At 39.6% G+C, this 7,926-nt stretch overlaps 1 non-coding gene across 1 annotated transcript; it reads left to right on the forward strand.

Moving 5' to 3' along the window:
• Positions 1-1,136: 1,136 nt before the first annotated feature.
• LOC130978465 (small nucleolar RNA R71) lies at positions 1,137-1,244 on the forward strand. Its single transcript, XR_009086107.1, has one exon. It is a non-coding gene; the product is annotated as a small nucleolar RNA R71 (small nucleolar RNA).
• Positions 1,245-7,926: the final 6,682 nt, after the last annotated feature.

Below are 7,926 nucleotides of genomic sequence, written 5' to 3' on the forward strand. Positions count from 1 at the left end.
GTGCCTATGGTACAAGGTATAGAAAACTTCCTAGGATCTTGCCTCTTTTGAGGCAGTTTCTGCCTAGACAAGTCATCCAGTTCTTTGGTGAGCAAGGGAGGTTCATCCTCCCAAGTCTCATTTCCAAATAACTTGTCATTTAGCTTCATGATTGCTCCAAGATATTTAGCAACTTGCTCTTCAGTGACATACTCATCCTCTTCAGAGGAAGAATACTCATCAGAGCTCATGAATGGCAGAAGTAAGTCCAATGGAATCTCTATGGTCTCATTTTGAGCCTCAGATTCCCATTGGAACTCAGAGGAGATTGGTACACGCCCACTGAGGTCTTCCTCAGTGGCGTCCTCCTCCTCTCTTTCCTCTCCACATTCGGCCATGGTTATGGCTTTGCACTCTCCTTTTGGATTTTCTTCTGTATTACTTGGGAGAGTACTAGGAGGGAGTTCAGTAATTTTCTTGCTCAGCTGACCCACTTGTCCTTCCAAATTTCTGATGGAGGACCTTGTTTCATTCATGAAACTTTGAGTGGTCTTTATTAGGTCAGAGACCATTGTTGCTAAGTCAGAAGTATTCTGCTTAGAACTCTCTGTCTGTTGCTGAGAAGATGATGGAAAAGGCTTGCCATTGCTAAACCTGTTTCTTCCACCATTATTATTATTGAAACCTTGTTGAGGTCTCTCTTGATTCTTCCATGAGAAATTTGGGTGATTTCTCCATGAAGAATTATAGGTGTTTCCATAGGGTTCTCCTAGGTAATTCACCTCTTCCATTGAAGGGTTCTCAGGATCATAAGCTTCTTCCTCAGATGAAGATTCCTTAGTACTGCCATGTGCATTTTGCATTCCAGACAGACTCTGAGAAATTAAATTGACTTGTTGAGTCAATATCTTGTTCTGAGCCAATATGGCATTCAGAGTGTCAATCTCAAGAACTCCTTTCTTCTGACTAGTCCCATTGTTCACAGGATTTCTTTCAGAAGTATACATGAATTGGTTATTTGCAACCATTTCAATTAGCTCTTGAGCCTCTGCAGGCGTCTTCTTCAGATGAAGAGATCCTCCAGCAGAGCTATCCAAAGACATCTTGGATAGTTCAGAGAGACCATCATAGAAAATACCTATGATGCTCCATTCAGAAAGCATGTCTGAGGGACATCTTCTGATTAATTGTTTGTATCTTTCCCAGGCTTCATAGAGGGATTCTCCATCCTTCTGTCTGAAGGTTTGGACTTCCACTCTAAGCTTACTCCATCTTTGTGGTGGAAAGAACTTTGCCAAGAAGGCATTGACTAGCTTTTCCCAAGAGTCCAGGCTTTCTTTGGGTTGAGAATCCAACCATATTCTAGCTCTGTCTCTTACAGCAAAAGGGAATAGCATCAGTCTATAGACCTCAGGGTTAACCCCATTAGTCTTGACTGTGTCACAGATTTGCAAGAATTCAGCTAAAAACTGATGAGGATCTTCCATTGGAAGTCCATGGAACTTGCAATTCTGTTGCATTAGAGAAACTAATTGAGGCTTAAGCTCAAAGTTGTTTGCTCCAATGGCAGAGATAGAGATGCTTCTCCCATAGAAATCAGGAGTAGGTGCAGTGAAGTCACCCAGCACCTTCCTTGCAATGTTGGCATTGTTGTTGTTTTCGGCTGCCATGTGTTCTTCTTCCTTGAAGAGTTCGGTCAGGTCCTCTAAAGAGAGTTGTGCTTTGGCTTCTCTTAGCTTTCTCTTCAGGGTCCTCTCAGGTTCAGGATCAGCTTCAACAAGAATGCCTTTGTCTCTGCTCCTGCTCATATGAAAGAGAAGAGAACAAGAAAATATGGAATCCTCTATGTCACAGTATAGAGATTCCTTGAAGTGTCAGAGGAACAAAGAAATAGAAAGAAGAAGGAGAAGAAGAATTCGAACTTTAATTAGATAAGGTTCGAATTGTGCATTTAGAAGGAGTGGTACTCCATAAATAGTAGGATGTGAGAAGGAGGGAAGAGAATTTTCGAAAATTCATTTAAAAGATTTTGAAAATTTGATTGATAATTTTCGAAAATTAAAAGTGAAAAAGAAATCAAGTGATTTTTGAAAAAGATTTTGAAATTAGAAATTAAAAAGATTTGATTGAAAACTATTTTGAAAAAGATGAGGTTAAAAAGATTTGATTGAAAAGTTATGGTTTTAAAAAGATGTGATTGAGAAGTTATGATTTGAAAACAATTTGAAAAGATATGATTTGAAAACAATTTGAAAAGATATGATTTTAAAAATTAATGACTTGCCTAACAAGAAAAGATATGATTCAAACATAAAACCTTCCTCAACAGAAAAGGCAAAAAATGTTCAATCAAATCATTGATTGTTAGTAAGTATCTTTGAAAAAGGAAAGAAATTGATTTTGAAAACATTTGATTGAAAAGATATGATTTGAAAAAGATTTGATTTTGAAAAACTTTGAAAACTTGAAAAAAATTGATTTTGAAAACAAAATCTTCCCCCTAGCACCATCCTGGCGTTAAACGCCCAGAATGGTATACATTCTGGCGTTTAACGCCCAAAATGCACCCTTTTTGGGCGTTAAACGCCCAACCAGGTACCCTGGCTGGCGTTTAAACGCCAGTCTGCCTTCTTCACTGGGCATTTTTGAATGCTCAGCTTTTTCTGTATAATTCCTCTGCAGTATGTTCTGAATCTTCAATTCTTTGTATCATTGACTTGAAAAGACATAGATTAAAAATATTTTTGGATTTTTAATAATCAAAATGCAACAAGAATCAAATAACAATGCATGCAAGACACCAAACTTAGCAGTTTGTTTACTACTGACACTAACAATATGAGAATGCATATGAGACACACAAAATACTCCAAGTCAATAGAATTCAAAGATTAGAACACAAAAATCATCAAGGATTACTTGAGGATCCTTAAGATACATGAATGAATGCATGCAGTTGACACCAAACTTAAGATGAGACACTAGACTTAAACAAGAAACATCAAATATTTTTGGTTTTTTTTATTTTTGTAATTTTTTTTTATGTTTTTCGAAAATTAAGTGGGAAAAGATATCAAAATTCTTAATGAGAATTCCAGGAATCAGTGCAATGTTAGTCTAAGACTCCGGTCCAGGAATTAGACATGGCTTCACAGCCAGCCAAGCTTTCAAAGAAAGCTTCGGTCCAAAACACTAGACATGACCAAAGGTCAGCCAAATCTTAGCAGATCACTGCTCCAAGAGCAAAATTGATGAGAATCAACACGCTCTTGTGGTGATAAGTTGAAACCTCGGTCCAATCAGATTAGACATGGCTTCTCAGCCAGCCAGATTTCAACAAATCATCATGAAACTCTAGAATTCACCTTCAAGAATTTCGAAAAAAAAAATACCTAATCTAAGCAACAAGATGAACCGTCAGTTGTCCAAACTAGAACAATCCCAGGCATTGTTACCAAAAGCTTGCTCAAAACTTGAACAATCCCCGGCAACGGCGCCAAAAACTTGGTGCGCGAAATTGTGAACAATACTTTTTCACAACTCTCATAATCCCCGGTAATGGCTCCAAAAACGTGGTAGCTCAATACCACGGCATTACACAACTTCGCACAACTAACCAGCAAGTGCACTGGGTCGTCCAAGTAATACCTTACGTGAGTAAGGGTCGATCCCACGGAGATTGTTAGCATTGAAGCAAGCTATGGTCATCTTGTAAATCTTAGTCAGGCAGACTCAAATGTATATGATGATGAATGAAAATAATATAGAATATAAAGATAGTGATACTTATGTATATCATTGGTGTAAGAGCTTCAGACAAGTGTATGAAGGTGCCTTCCCTTCCGTCTCTCTGCTTTCCTACTGCCTTCATCCAATCCTTCTTACTCCTTTCCATGGCAAGCTCGTGTAGGGTTTCACTGTTGTCAGCAGCTACCTCCCATCCTCTCAGTGAAAGCGATTGCATATGTCCTGTCACGGCATAGCGGAATTCAGCTGTCGGTTCTCGGTCAGGCCGGAATAATATCCATTGATACTTTTGCGTCTGTCACTAATGCCCTAGCCTGCTAGGAGTTTGAAGCACGTCACAGTCATTCAGTCATTGAATCCTACACAGAATACCACAGACAAGGTTAGACCTTCCGGATTCTCTTGAATGTCGCCATCAGTTCTTGCCTATACCACGAAGACTCTGATCTCACGGAATGGTTGGCTCGTTTGTCAGGCGAGCACTCGGTTGTCAGGCGATCAACCATGCATCGTGCAATCGGGAATCCAAGAGATATTCACTAAGCCTCAGATGCTTGTAGAACAAGAATGGTTGTCAGTCACCTTGTTCATGGGTGAGAATGGTGATGGGCGTCAATCATCACCTTCATCATGTTGAAGAACAAGTGATATCTTGGACAAAGAACAAGCGGAATTGAATGGAAGAACAATAGTAATTGCATTAATACTCGAGGTACAGCAGAGCTCCACACCTTAATCTATGGTGTGTAGAAACTCCACCGTTGAAAATACATAAGAACAAGGTCTAGGCATGGCCGAATGGCCAGCCTCCCAAAAGAGGGTTCAATCATCAAAACATGATCAAAAGCTCTCTAATACAATAGTAAAAGGTCCTACTTATAGAAAACTAGTACATAGATGAGTAAATGACAGAAAAATCCACTTCCGGGCCCACTTGGTGTGTGCTTGGGCTGAGCAATGAAGCAATTTCGTGTAGAGACTCTCCTTGGAGTTAAACGCCAGCTTTAGTGCCAGTTTGGGCGTTTAACTCCCAATTAGGTGCCAGTTCCGGCGTTTAACGCTGGAATTTCTTGAGGTGACTTTGAACGCCGGTTTGGGCCATCAAATCTTGGGCAAAGTATAGACTATTATATATTGCTGGAAAGCCCAGAATGTCTACTTTCCAACGCCGTTGAGAGCGCGCCAATTGGGCTTCTATAGCTCCAGAAAATCCACTTCGAGTGCAGGGAGGTCAGAATCCAACAGCATCTGCAGTCCTTTTGAGTCTCTGGATCAGATTTTTGCTCAGGTCCCTCAATTTCAGCCAGAAAATACCTGAAATCACAGAAAAACACACAAACTCATAGTAAAGTCCAGAAAAGTGAATTTTAACTAAAAACTAATAAAAATATACTAAAAACTAACTAAAAGATACTGAAAACATACTAAAAACAATGCCAAAAAGCATACAAATTATCCGCTCATCAACGGGTATGAGAGCACAGAGGACGAGCCATACAGACCACCTCCACTAGGAATGGATGATGACAGTGAAGAAGATTGTGTAGTTGTGAGGAAGAAGACAAAGAAGAAAATAGAGAGTAAGTTAGTCTCCAAGAAGAAGGTGAGGAAGAGAAGCACGATAACAAACCCAATTGCTCCAAGGCAAACCCAAAGAAGTTATGTTTTACGAAGTGCTGGAGGAAGTTCTAGTGGATCCAACAATGTTGGTGGAGCAAAAACTGATATGACCAATAGGGCTGGTAAGTCAAAATCTGCAACAAATAGAACTGATCAACCCAATTATGAAGGACCAAACACTGTTGGGCCCAGACCTGTTAATGCAAGGCCCAAACCTACAACAACAAATACTGATCAGCCCAATTCCGGAGGACAAAAATATACTAGGCCCAAGGGAGGTACATCAAATTCTACTAGGCCTGTTTTTGGTGACACACATCATGGGGGGAGAATGATGATGAAGAGGAGGTAGAAGAGGAGGACCCTGTGTTTGATTATGAGTCTGAAATGTTGTTGACACTAGAGAGCTCAGAGGATGAACGAGACAGATATGAATGGCCACAATTTAATGAAGGTGCCGAGTTTGGTCAAGTTTGGTTTCAATTAGGAATGGAGTTTACAACCCTTGAGTCCTTCAAGAATGCATTGAAGGATCATGTGATTTATGAAGGAAGGAGGATCAGATACATTAAGAATGATCAGAGAAGGGTGAGGTGTGATTGTGAACATGGGGTGGAAAGGGTTAAGAAGCCTAGGAAGAGAAAATCTAAAAAGGAGACCACTGCAGAAGAGCCTAACAAGGAAAAAACTGATCAAGTTAATAATGAAGTGGACGAAGGAGAGGAAAATAATGAGGGTAATGAGGAAGATCATGCTGCCGGTGATAATAACCAAGCGGATGTTGTGACTAATGAGAGTAACCAACCAGATGTTGTGACTAATGAGAATAACCAAGATACTGTTTTGCCTGGTGAAGATAACAGTAACAAAGGTCCGAAGTGTGCACCTTGTCCCTGGCTCATAGTATAATAATAACTACCTACATTTAACTACTCTTTCTGGTGCTGATTTATTGTAATTGTAGGTTTACCGTGTGTTCATGCACTAGCTGCAATTGCTAGAAGAGGAGATAGAGCTGAGAGCTATGTGCATCCATTGCTTAAGCTTGGAGCAGCTAGAGCCACCTACCAACATTGTCTCCAGCCAGTTAATAGCGAGGAGTATTGGACCAAGACACCCTATGTGGCTCCAATTCCACCTCGGATTAAAAGGCCAATTGGCCGCCCTGTGCAGAAGAGAAAGAAAGACCAATCTGAAAAGCAGCAGTCAAGTGAAACCAAAGCGAAAAGGACTTTTAGAGTGACATGTAGCAAATGTGGAGAGTCCGGTCATAACCACAAGACATGTAAAGGTCCACCTGCTCCAAACAGAAGAGCTTCTACAAGGAACAATCCAAGAGCCAATGGTGCAACAACTAACCAAGCGGCTGAAGAGATTCATGTGTCTCAATCAGCTCCACAAGAACATGTAACGTGACTACTTTATATTCATCAGGCTGCTATTCGAGAGGATCTTATTGGTAACTGACCAAATTCTTTAGGGATTTCTTTGGTTATTTTAAAAACAGTTAGGGATTGAACTGTCTTATTCTGAGTAGGGACTAACTCTGGATAATCATTGGTTTTAGGCTGGTGCTTCTGGAATTGCTCAACCCTATGTACCTTCATCCTTTCATGGACCATCAGCAACAAACATGGTTAGTGATGTCTAACAAAATCTTTATAATTGTTTGCATTCAGTTAGTGAGTTTCAACTAATTATTCATTCTTGTTTGGCAATCTGCAGACCACTGGAACAGTGCCACAAACCATTTGGAATGGCCTTAATGCTCAAGCCTCTACACGAGCAAAGCAGCCTATTATCAGGCCACCTCACATAATGAACCCACCAATTTTGTCAAGCACTCTACCACCAATTCAACCACATCAAACCCTTCAGGGCATCTCACATGAAACAATGTCTGCTGCAAGTGAGGGAACTGCGTCAAGGATGTTCCAGTTCATACCCAATCCTGGTTTCAAGGCTCCGAGGAAGAAATGAACCAACATATATCAAGGCCTACTCTTAAGTGTTGTTTAGGGAATTTTAAAATGTAATCATGTGGTTTGAAATACCTTTTAAGTAGTATTTTGGTTGAATTAGGATAAACTTGATCCTTTGTTTTGCTTCATGCATGAGTATTTTGGTAGAATCAGGATAAACTTGTTCCTTTGTTTTGGAACACATTTTGATGGAATTATCATTGCCAAGAATAGGCTTCTTGAGACAATTACACTTATTAGCACAAGGTTTTACATGTAATACTTAGATACTTTAATCTATGATGGTTGCTGTTTGGTTTTTCATTTCTTACTTAGATATTTGCTAATACATGGTAAGTCACTCATCATTGAGACAATTACACTTATTAGCACAAGGTTTTACATGTATTACTTAGATACCTTAATCTATGATGGTTGCTGTTTGGTTTTTCATTTCTTACTTACATATTTGCTAATACATGGTAAGTCACTCATCATTGATTGTTGAAGTAGAATAAATTCATCGTACAAATAGATTTGCACTCTCTGTAAACAGATTATTGCTTTTTTCATTCATCAGGAATTTAGCAAAGAAATATACAACTCAGTCAATTCACAT

Source organism: Arachis stenosperma, chromosome 4, assembly GCF_014773155.1.
Source record: "Arachis stenosperma cultivar V10309 chromosome 4, arast.V10309.gnm1.PFL2, whole genome shotgun sequence".
NCBI classification, from domain to species: domain Eukaryota; kingdom Viridiplantae; phylum Streptophyta; class Magnoliopsida; order Fabales; family Fabaceae; genus Arachis; species Arachis stenosperma.